This window comes from Chrysemys picta, chromosome 6 (genome assembly GCF_011386835.1).
Source record: "Chrysemys picta bellii isolate R12L10 chromosome 6, ASM1138683v2, whole genome shotgun sequence".
NCBI classification, from domain to species: Eukaryota; Metazoa; Chordata; order Testudines; family Emydidae; genus Chrysemys; species Chrysemys picta.
Genome location: NC_088796.1, coordinates 63453478 through 63466091, shown reverse-complemented (window position 1 = coordinate 63466091; position 12614 = coordinate 63453478).

Below are 12614 nucleotides of genomic sequence, written 5' to 3'. Positions count from 1 at the left end.
AGTCACTTGATGGATATCAAAATGTATACATACGGTAATTATTCTGCTGAAACCAGGTAGCCATTAAAAATAGATTATGTGTGGATGTACACAACTATCTGTCCTCTCTTTCAGTAAGCTGTGTGATTTCAGTACTAGTTCAAATCCAGTTCTATCATGGCCAATTCTTGCATTCATATCTCCTAAAATGACCATCTAAGATGGAATAAAAAGCATCTTTTTCAGCATCAGGTCTTGCATCATGTGGAGCATATGCACTAATAACTACTGCATGTCCTACCTTCAAACTGAAAATGGCAGCTATCAGGCATGAGATGAGCCTGCCAAATCACTAGTGAACCGTGTACTCCTGGGGACAAAACCAGAGTAACACCAGCATGCTCATCAGATGCATCACAGGAAGGGTCTAATCGCTAAGAGTCAGAGCTGTGCTGTTGTTCAAATTCCACCATCTCTCCTGCACTCTGCATATATCAACATACACCTTTTCAGTTCTTCAGCCACGAGAGTCATTTTTCTGATGGCTCTTATTGATCAAACATTCCACGATCCCATCTGCAGATACTGCCATCACTGCAGAAGCAGATATTCCATCTTTATATTAGATGCTTCCCCCTATTTCTGGTTTATAGAAGAACCATCAAACTTCTCTGCAGATAGTAGAAGTTTTAGATGAATTCTGAAACTTGGTTCTTCATGAATAGCAGATGAAAATGCCAAAGCAGATGGATCAAGACTGGATGTCTTTCAGAAGGAGGTGTTCTAGCTCAGACAGAATTTATGGCCCTGATGCAGGAATCACTTGGTGAAATTCTATGGTCTGTCACACTAAGTGATCAGTGGTCCCATCTGTCCTTAAAATCAGTAAAAATAAGTGAAGATATAGAGATGAAAAATCATGATAGCATAAGACAGAGTTTGATCAAATCTGATTTTTTAAATTAAAATTTGCCATGACTCATCAGATTTCTCCAGGTATTTGCAGGACAAATACTGCTTGAGTATGAGATGATATAGTAAGTTTTTAGCCTTTTGAACTTTCTCTCGTATGTCATTGAGGTAAGTAACATTTTAGTAAGGATGATACAGCACTGTCTATTGACCTTGAGCAATTCACTCAATCTCTGTGTGTCTCATTTTCCTCATCTGTAAAATGGGAACAATAGAACTTAAGAAATCTCACTAGTGATGTGAGGCAAAGTTCATTGGGTCAAATGCTGAAATCCTTGCTCTTGAATGTCAATGCAAGTTTTGCCTGTGTAAAACCTGAATAAAATACTGGGATTGGGCCCATTATTTGCTTTGATGTAAGGTTGATTTTTTTTTAAATGTAGACATTACAAAATATTATGTATAGAAATATTTATTGTAGTTATAAAACAAATGACTTGATCCAACCTTATTCAATGGCTGTGTGATGTGGGAAGAGAAAAATACTTACAGTAGTAATCCTAATTCCTGGAGGCAATTTGGTCTGACCTATTTTTAAAAAAAAACTTAAGAAGTTTTAACTTAACGAATCAAAACCAAAGATTCAATTTAGTTAATTTCAATTAACTAAAAAGTTAAGATCACCAACAAAAAAATAGTGCTGCTACGATAGCTGAATATTTAAGTTATACTACAATGAGCCTTTCATATTGGAGGGTAGAATCGGGCCCTAATATCTAGCTTCAGTTAGTGGTCATGATGACAAGAAATGTGTAGTTATTGATTATTACAGAATTGTAGCAATGTTGGAAAAAGCTAAAAGTTTGTGAGAGTGGATAAGCGAGGTGTAGAAGTGAAACCTGGAAGGATGCCACATTGCTGTAAATCAAACAGTAGACTCTCTTGTAAGATGCTATTTGAAAGCATGTGTACTCTTGTAATTGCATGAAATGACCCTAAGGAAATCCCATTACACTGCCATCACCTTGGGATCAAAAACCCATGTCACACAGACTGCCTTTTCCTTCTGTTTCATAAAGTCCTATTTTTCAGACTGCAGCTGCTTATGTGCTGTTACAATTCTTGCAATTTTTTTAAATAACACTTTCATTTTCCAATTTAATAGCTATATTTCCTTTACATATATTTAAGCAGCAAAGTATCTTGTGTTTGAAGTGAAAAAATATGTGAACTCTTCTATCCTCTAAGTTTTCTATGAACGTGACCTTGATAAATAATGTATTTGTCTTTTTTCATTTTCCAAAGAAATATGACAAATATTTTTACATTACCAGAAGACTGACTTCTGCCAAATATTTCTGATTAGAATTGACAGATGTCCTGTAATTCTTTTCTGTAGTCTTCAGTTTGTCTTCAGTTTATCAGATATTGTAACCTTTAGGATTTTATTATCGAGCTAGCGCAGTTAAAGGAAAGGACAATGCCTGGGATCAACATAGTGCCTCACTTATTTGTGACTTAGATAAAATCAAATAGTTCTTTTATATTCCCAGTTAAAGAATATCTGTGAAGAACATTTCTAGAAAAGGTAAAATCAAATCATTTAAAAGAGCAACTGCACTCTGTATAGAATCTCCTGGTAGTTGTGCTCCTAAAACAACCCATCCATGGCACTTTTATGCCATAACATCAAGTGTCAACATTCCATTAAAAGGTCAGTCTTTTGCTACTAATTTTGCATAGAAAATTCATAGACTGTTTGGCAGGCTATGTGGCCACTAAGGTTACCTTCAGTTGCATTGGAAAACCAAGATTTAACTTCAAGCATGACCTTCTAATGAGCTGCACTGTGAACTTGACCGACAGGTTGCAATGCCACCCACCCAAATCAGATGGCTGCTCCACCCCCCAATCATATTGTCCTATAAACGTGGACCTGGAAGGGACCATGAGAGGTCATCTAATCCAATCCCCTGCACTCCAGGCAGGAATATGTAATAACTAGACCATTCCTGACAGGTGTTTGTCTAACCTGTTCTTAAAAACTTCCAATGATGGAGATTCCACAACCTCCCTATGCAATTTGTTCCAGTGCTTAGCTACTGGCAGGAAGTTTTTCCTAATGTCCAACCTAAACCTCCCTTGCTGCAGTTTTAAGCCCATTGCTTCTTGTCCTGTCCTCAGAGGTTGAGAACAATTTGTCACTCTCCTCCTTGCAACAACCTTTTATGTACTTGAAAACTATTACGTCCCATCCCTCCTGTCTTCTCTTCTCCAGACTAAACAAACTAATTTTTTTTCAATATGTGCTTATAAGTCATGTTTTCTTGACCTTTAATCATTTTTGTTGCTTTCCTCTGGACTTTCTCCAATTTGTCCACATCTTTCCTGAAATGTGTGCTTAAAAACTGGACACAATACTCCAACTGAGGCCTTCCTTATCAGCGCAGAGTAGCATGGAAGAATTACTTCTCGTGTCTTGCCTACAACACTCCTGTTAATACATCCCAGAATGATGTTCACTTTTTTTGAAATAGTATTACACTGTTGACTCATATTTAGCTTGTGATCCACTATAACCCCAGATCCCTTTCCGTAGTACTGCTTCCTAGGCAGTCATTACCCATTTTGTATGTGTGCAACTGATTGTTCCTTCTTAAGTGCAGTACTTTGCATTTGTCCTTATTGTATGTCATCCTATTTACTTCAGACCATTACTCCAGTTGTCCATATCATTTTGAATTTTAATTCTATCCTCTAAATCACTTGCAACCCCTCCCAGCTTGGTATTGTCCGCAAACTTGATAAGTGTACTTTCTATGCCATTATCTAAATAATTAATAAAGATATTGACAGAACCAGACCCAGGACCGATCCCTGCAGGACCCAATTTGATATGACTTTCTAGCTTGACTGTGAACCACTGATAACTCTCTGGGAATGGTTTTCCAACCAGTTATGCACCCACTTTACAGTAGCTCCATCTAAGCTGTATTTCCTTAGTTGAGTGCCCTGTGCAAGAGCACCAACTGTGTACTGGTTAATCCAGGCCTGCCTGGCATAACTCCATTGATTTCGAGGGAAGAGCACATCAAGAGCTAAGTCACTAAAAGAGCTCTGGATATAGTGTTATGATTTGTTATTCACTCCCCCCAACCCCATGAGATGTGTGCCTTGAATCTTTCTTAAATTTTCTTTAATTTAGTTTTATCATCCAAAAAATATGTTCAGAACCACACTAAAATAATCAATAGACTGTGGGCTCTCTGTGATATTAGACATTTAGCTCTAGCTGTGTTGCCACAGGAGATTCCTTTGTTGCCATTTCCCTCTTCTTTCTCATCACCAGATGATGCTACAGTGCTGGATTCTGCATCTCTGGTGCCTGGGGATTTAAAATTGTATCATGATCTCCTGAGATGAATGGCAAATAGATATTCAGGCTGAACACCCATAAATTAGTGGACATTCTACAGTCCTCCACTCCTGGCAGATCATTCTCCCTATAAATGAAATGATATTACAGCCTGCCAAGGCTCTGTGGAATACCCCAGCATCTTTAATATCCATGTTCCTAATTCTCTTGTTATTATGGTGGCAAACAATAGATTATGGCAAGGCAGTTAGTGACCAAGATGTCTTTGCAGTCAGCATTGTATGTGGCAGATGCTTCATCCAGACTTATGGCTTCAGTTGTAATGATGAGAAGAGCCTCATGGTTACAAAAGTCCAGCATAGCTCCTGAGGTCCAATAGAACATAGAGGACTTAACTTTTGATGGTTAGTTTTTGTTTTGTGAAAAAATTGATTAGGCATTGCATTCTTTTAAGGACACTCATGCTATTTTGCAGTCATTGGGGGTTTATACTCAGACCACAAAGATATGTCATTATGAGGGTCACAGCAACACCAGAAACACTGTTCTCAGTGCTACTTCTAACAGTCATCCTACCCTGCTAGGCAGCAAGACTTCTCCAGAAAGGGGCATAAATCATGGAGGACAAGTCCTTCTGGATCCAGTTTTAATCAACCACCTCCTCCACCTTCTGGCAGACAGCATATTTGACTTTCTTATCAAAAGCAGCATAGCAGTTGTGAACTTATTGATCATGTCTCCAACGTTCTAGAGAAACAATAACTCAGACAAATTGGTCCTAAGTAGAATGGCATTTGGTTATGACATCCAATTTCTGTCCATTCCTTCCTCTTCCCATCCCTTTTCAGGGACCCTCTTCTTCAGCAGGTCCAGACTCTGTGTTTTCTGGGGCCTTCAGAGAAGATTCCTCATCATCATTTAGGAAAGAGATTCTGATCCCCAAGTCCAAGGGAGGCGTGAGACCTATCCTCAATCTCTGTGGTCTCAACAAATACACCAAATGAATGAGATTCCTCATGGTTACTCTGGCTACTGTTCTCCCCACATTTTTTCACGATGACTGGTTTGCTGCTCTCGATCTTCAGAATGCTTACTTCTACGTGGTGATTTTCCCAGGTCTCAGATAATTTCTGAGATTTATAGTGGCAAGTCAGCATTATCAATATACAGAGCTCACTTTTGTCCTGTCCTCAGTCCCACGTGTGTTTACCGGTGCATGACTGTAGTGGCAGCCTATCTCAGGAAAATGGGAATTCACATCTTTCCTTACCTGGATGATTGGTTACTGAGGGGCAACTCCAAAGACAAGTTCTCTTCCATGGTACTGGGCTGGGGTTGCCATATGGAGGGGAAGAGCCACAGTTAGGCAGTGAAAGCCTCTCTTGGTGAATAGTGAGCATTGCAGGGGAATTTGTAGATAATGATGGCATGAGTTACATGTAGGTCTACACAGCAGCTGGGAGGTGTAATTCTCATCTTGGGTAGATGTAGACGAGCTAGTTCTGCTTGAACTAGTGTCTAAAAATAGCAGTGCGACATCGGTGTCATGGGCAGTGGCTCAGCTACCGACCTGCACACAGTCCTGCTCAATACCCAACAAATGCGGGCGGTTAGTCCCAGCTGTCCCCATGCCACTGTGGACACATTGATATTTTTAGTGAGCTAGTTCAAGCACATTGTATTTCCGTCTAAGTGGGAATTACACCTCCCAGCTTTGTGTAGACATACCCAATGCAGTTTGCTCACCTGTACTCCCTTGCATGGGCTATTAGAATGGGAAGAGAAACCATTGCAGGGTGAGAGGGGCTTTAGTGTCAATATGGAGTGAGAAGTAGGCTGTGCCATGGATAGTGATGGGCAGTGTAGTTCTCCTTTTGGAACACAGAGACAGACCAAATTCTTACTCCGAGTTGCGATTTGGTCCTTAAGCAGTAAAACTACATGCTGCCCTTTACTCAGGTTTCATGGTAAGTCCATGATATCTAGTCTTCATTGTTTTTTACAATCAGCACCACATCACATTATTTTGTTTTGGGTTTTTTGCTTGTATAATTTAAGAGATTTGGCTATCAATGCTGACAACAACTCATTAGTTATAACTTAATATATGGGAGTTGATTCCTTTCTCCTCATCTGGAGAAACAATACGCTGTATATGTTAAAACAATGTTGAGGCAAAATATTAAATATAGACAGTGCATATGAAGAAATCTATTTATTTCATGATAGGCTGGAACAGGTCCAAGAGAGATTTTTTAGATTAGTCTTTACCATATATATTTACTTTTACAAAGATACTAGGTGGGAATGGATAGAGCCTGGGGTGGGAGATGTGGCAGATAGGATAGGGTGTAATTATGTATTCAAATGAGAAACTAACTGTCTCTGAACAGAACTGTGGGCTTATTCCTTATGTATAATCCTAAATTTTCCCAGCTCAGATAATAGATTTCTCAGGTTCCTTTTCTAATCAACATGCTGTTTCCCTAATCATCATCAGTTCCCTAAAACGGATAGTAGAAGGATATGAAAAAGTAATTTCCAATTATCAAAATATTCTTAAGTGTCTGTGCTCACAGTACAGCATGGGATAGGGAAACAAATTGATAAATGTGCAGTTCATTCACCAAATTTAGGGGAGGCAAAGGATGGGGACTAGAGGGGTTCAAAATCAACAGCACAGGATGCAGATTTTGCATTTGGTCTATAATAAACAGAAATAACCCCTTACACAACTGAATACCCTAGAGACTTCTGGCGTTCAAAATCTAGGATGAAATCCTTGCCCCACTGAAGTCAATGAGAATTTTGCTGCTGACTTCAATGGGACCAGGATTTCACACCTAGATTCCAAATTTTGCCACTTAGAGCTCTCTCTGTTTTACTGCTGTATTTTATGCTTTAAAACAATAATCCAAAACATATGTATAACAAAGGAAAGTAATGAGGAAGAAAGTCAGAACTGCCTCTGTGACATGGTGTATTAAGATGTGACTTAAATTCTGAGCCAAACATCAATCAGGCTCTGATATTGTTTTCCCCATAATTCAAGCAAAGCCTCCCTTTCCTTCCCATTTTGAGGCAAACTCTTCTTTGGATCGAGTATAGAACTAGTTCAGGAGTCCTCCAGAGAAGCTATATATAAATGAATTTACAATCTGATGAATGTTGCTGCTATCTAAAAGCAAATGGTCACTGTACAAATGATATTACATACCATAATATAGACTGGATGTTTTGGATTCTGACAAAGGACCATAATGCCTTGGTATTTATATGTATACAGAAAAGAGGGGAGTTTAGATTGGAGATTCTCAAAATACATCAATACCTGCCACAGCAAACAATTGGAAGATGTTCTGAACCATCTGTGCTGGAAAAGCATTTACAGTGTGCAGGGATAGGAGTGGAGGATTACAGCTGAAGGGGAAAAAATGGTTACTGTCTTTACTTGCCCCCATACAAACTCTCTCTCTCCCTCTTTGCCCAACAATATGCTCCATTCCTGTCCCAAAGGTACTGCCCTTAAACACATGAAGGGTAACTCAATCTCTTCCTGACCCCTGCCAGTGACCAGTTCAAAATGTGGTGCATGGACTTTAGAAACATAAGATATAAACCAGAAGTGAGCCCCAGGGCTTTTGAGCCCTGATCTGTATGTGCTATTTTTATTGCTTTGAATGATCTGTTTCCTTTGACCTATCAGGAAAAGTTAAAAGGATTGGTCATGTTTAGTCTTGAGAAGAGAAGACTTAGTGGGGATCTGATAACAGTCTTCAAATATGTTAAGGAGTGTTACATAGAGGACAGTGATCAATTGTTCTTCATGACTAATGAAGGTAGGATAAGAAACAATGGGCTTAATTTGTAGCAAGGAAGATTTAGGTTAGATATTAACCTAACTATAAGGATGGCTTTGGTATGGTATGGTATTGCCTCCATTACTTCTGCGCTGCTGCCTTCAGAGCTGGGTGGCTGGAGAGTGGCAGCTGCTGACTGAAGGCCCAGCTCTGCAGGCAGCAGCACAGAAATAAAGGTGGCAATACCATACTATGCCATCCTTACTTCTGCACTGCTGCTGGCAGTGACTCTGCCTTCAGAGCTGGGCTCCCAGCCAACAGCCACCACTCTCCAGCTGCCCAGCTCTGAAGGCAGTGCTGCTGACAGCAGCAGCACAGAAGTAAGGGTAGCAGTACCACAACCCCCCCTACAATAACCTTGCAACCATCCTACAACTCCTTTTTGGATCAGGACCCCTACAATTACAACACCGTGAAATATCAGATTTAAATAGCTGAAATCATTAAATGTATGAGTTTTAAAATCCTATGACTGTGAAATTGACCAAAATGGACCGTGAATTTGGTAGGGCCCTATTTATAAATAATTAAGGCTAAGTGACATTTGTAAAAAGTAATATTTTTATGCAATATTTGTGGTATTTTTCTATTTATTTATGTACTAGTCCATAAAACATGGCAATCCACAGTGTGAACAGTGGTCATTAATATGCATGTTTTAGGTTCTGTAATAAGATCACTCATCAGAACTTAAAATTCTTTGTTTCTTTTAGATGAATAAAATGCATCAAGGTCTGAAAGTTTGAAATTGTATGCGAATTTTGGTAAATTGCAGAAGGCATATTCACATTTTAATTGACACCTACTGATTTTGTAATGGTTTATATGTCCTTGATGTTAAGTAGCTTGAGTAAATTGTTGTCCATCCCCCAAACAAATTCAGAATGAATTTGAGGGGCAATACAATATAAGCAGAGAAGGAAATAGATTTGGGTGTCTGGCTATAAAATGAGGTGGAGAAAGCTATTTGGCCAATCCCTTATTTCAGTGACCATACCAGTAGAGTGTGCCTTACATTTCAGCCTCAGAAGACAATGAAAGAAGAACAGCTGAATACCCAAACTGTGTTTAGTAGAGTAGGGAGCTCTAGTCCACTGGAAGTTAACAACCTAGCAGCTTGGGAAGGCATGTAGTAACTCCAAGAGGCACTTACCTGAGAAATTCAGAAGAAGGGCAGTCCGACTCTTTGTCTGGTGAAGGGAAACATTGCTTGAGGAGCCAATTTGTTTCTTCACAGGGACAAGCCATAAGAAGTGAAGCCTTGCAGATCAAAAATCTGCTGCAGCCTGCATTCTCCAGACCTGGTGGGAAAGTACATGCACTCTGCTTAGTGCAATCATCAATGCAACAGAAAGAGGATGAATTGTGCTGCTGCTGCACAGGCAGACTTAAAGTGACCAATGCTTGCTAAGAGGAAAAGCAGCAGTGTCTTGTGAAGGAACCAGAGAATTTAGAAGCAATATTCATCTGAAGCCTTATCATTGCAAAGGAAAAGGTACTAGCCTACCAGAAAGGATCAGGAAAAAAGAGTTTGGGTGGACAGTACTCATTTCACTCTTCCCAACTGTCATAAAGAGATTCTGTGGTGGGTAAGAGTAGCTTGAAGGGGAGTATAAAACCAGACCATAGGATTAAGAGTACATGTGGTTCTCACACAGAGTACCAGACTGGTCCAGACAGAAGTAATTTTTCAGGGGTAATCGAGAAGCTATGATCACAATCAGGCTACAGCAGGGTGTGTATTTGTGTGTGAGATGGGTTGACCTGCTGAACTAGTGGCAGGATCATTTAATCCAATTTCTGTGGTTTTTTTTTAAATTTACTGAATTAAAATAATTCACAAGAGACTGAATTTTGATATAAAGAGGTTTTATGGAAATTGTTTGAAAAGTGAGAAAAATGTATGGCTGAATCAGAATGCGTGAATGGAAGGAAATAATTACTCCCCAGTAGAAGAGAGAGGACTGAGTTGTTTGTTAAAGCATGATGCTGACCTCTTATAATGACTAGGGGCATGGGTGGTCAAGTGTAATGGTTAGAGTCCAGTGCCAATCCAAAGGTCAAAGTTGGAGACAGCATCAGATACCAACCCAAAAGTCAGAGTCAGCACAAGGGTAAGGTATAGGAACAGGGACCTGGAGTGCAGCAGTAAAGCAGGAACTGGGAACAGACAGATGTCTATGAGAATGAGGGTACAAGCAGGCAGGAATGCAGGAGTCAGGTAAGAAGGAGCAGTCCATAATAGCAGCCAGCCAGAGATTCCTCTAGTTGCTCAATTTCTTGAATCTCTTCCTGATTTAAATAGAGCTCCTCAGCCAGTCAAGGGTGCTGGATGTTTCCCCCCAATTAGGGGCTTCAGGTGTGAGGCCCTTTGCAAGCTAGCACTTGATTAGTTCCCTTTTTCAGTTGCTCAGGTGAGCTGCTGGGTGGTGGTCATGACCCAAGCACTACCTAGATACCCATTGGCCCAGGTTCAAAGCTTGTAATCCTTTATGCCTCTCCCTTATGGAATATTGTCTACATAAAATACAGAATTAAATATGTGCGCACTGTACTTGAATATATAGTTTTTAGCATCTTAAAATGTTAGGTTACCCGTTCCATCACTAGATGGGAGTATTGCTTATCTCTGTTCCACTAGAAGAGAGAGCCATTTATACCAACATGCTCATTACCAAATAACATTGAGCCAAGTCTTGAAAGGCAAACCTCAATTAAGGCTAATGGGAGTTTGCCTAAGTAATTCAGGACTAAGCCATTGTGTGTGTGTATTTATTATTAGAATGCTAAACCGACCAGATTAAAAACACACCACTGTATCTGATAGCTGTCATGCCCCTAATACATTCCCTCCTGAAATTCCTTTGGGCCTGATCCTGCAGGGTGCTAAATACACTCAGTTGCTATTAATGTCAAGGGAACTGGGGGTGCTTAGCATCTCACATGTATCTAGCCTTATGTAAGGAGATGTAATGACCCCTTGTTCCATACTGAAGGGTAAAGAACTTCCCTTGGAGTACATATATACAAAGAGCTTTAGCTCTACAACAATATTGACCAAGCAAACACAATTCAGGCAAAATAGAGTACTTGCTATGCCTGAACACAAATCCCCTTGTGAGCATTACAAAGTTACCCATTTCCCCTTCAGATGTTCTGCAGCTTTTCTCCAGGGAGCCATCGTACACTTCACAGTATATGGATCTTCATCCCTTTGTGTCAGTTCATGATCAAATCAGAGCCCTCCCCCCTCCCCCGAACATGAAACATGATAGTTAGACTGTTTCTTCCAATATGAATGATGGTATCTTCAATTATAGCCATTCACAAATAGTTACCAGCCAACTACACCCAAATCAGGTCAGGGGCTGGGAAACATTGATGAGCATAATAGAGAATAGAAATTAATCCAGTTTTACAAGCTGATGACTTCAGTTTCTTGTGAGTACGTGCTTTTCTCTTTACTGTATTCCTTTCCTTCTCATTTGCTGCCTCCCACCCCTTTCCTTTGTTCTTCTCTCTGATCTCCTTTCTTTTTCTTTTTCAAAATCAATCCGGGATTGCACCTAAACATTAGGGTTGCTTGTGCACATTAGCAAACTCTGCCTTCTGAGGGACTTATTTCCAGAATACCTCTTTATTTTGATGCTGGCATTAGAACTGGGCGATTTTTTTCAGATGAATAGTTTATTCACCAAAAAATGCAGTTTCAGCTTGACCGAAATGATTTGCAAATTCTGGTTGAATTCAGCAAATAGTTTTGTCCAATAAAAGATTTTTTTTAAGAAATATTTTCATTTCAAAGTAATGTTTCATTTAGACAGTTAGCTATATTTATTTCAAAAAATAAAAACAAATGGTAAAAAAATAACACCTGAAAACAAAACAAAAAATGAAGAAAATTTCATTTCAGGTAGAATTTTTTGTTCAACCAAAAACAGGTGAGAGTTTTTTTGGTTTGGTTGGTTTTTGTTTTGGCAAGAAAAAGTGAACTTTCCATTTCAGGTCAATCTGAAACAACATTTTTTCCATATTTTTTGGTTCAGCCCTCAACTGAAGAATTAATTTGCTCAGCTGTAAATGGCGTAAGGAAGGAAGGAGACCTCAACTAAAAGTAGACTTTTAGAGCTCATGTTCATTGGACCTTCATTATTGTGCTCACAAAATATGGCATAGTTAGACTTTCAATGACCAAGTTTGAACACATATTTGGTCATTTACAGGTTTGTCTTGCACATAACTACATAACAGTTATGATTTTTCCTTTTCTCTGTAATATACCTTTTTGTCCCTAGGAGTTTGCTGCCTCTTGTGTGTGGCTGCCATTTGTGTTCAGTACTTATGCAGCTTGTTAAAGGGGAGAGACAATATGCTGTCTTGCATAGAGACATTCCTTTTGTTCATTCACATGATAAAAAAGTTTCGATTTAGACTAAAAGAATGTGGTCTTCTTTGAATATGGAAAACACCATATTTGTGTGTTCTCA